The following is a 214-nucleotide window of genomic DNA, read 5'->3' on the forward strand; positions in this document are numbered from 1 at the left end:
GCAAAAACAAACATAAATATACACACAACAGATTATGATAATAACGGAATCAATTGCAATAATAAGCATGATCTAAATATTATTGTTATTAATGCTGAGCGTGTTTCGTGAGGAAACCAGAAAACGATATCGACTTTCGATAATTTGCAGGTCAGAATTGTCCCTCAGAGTGGTAGACGAAGCAAGGTAAACGATGGATGCAGAAGAAATAATG

The sequence above is a fragment of the Penaeus monodon genome, chromosome 33 (assembly GCF_015228065.2).
Source record: "Penaeus monodon isolate SGIC_2016 chromosome 33, NSTDA_Pmon_1, whole genome shotgun sequence".
NCBI lineage: Eukaryota > Metazoa > Arthropoda > Malacostraca > Decapoda > Penaeidae > Penaeus > Penaeus monodon.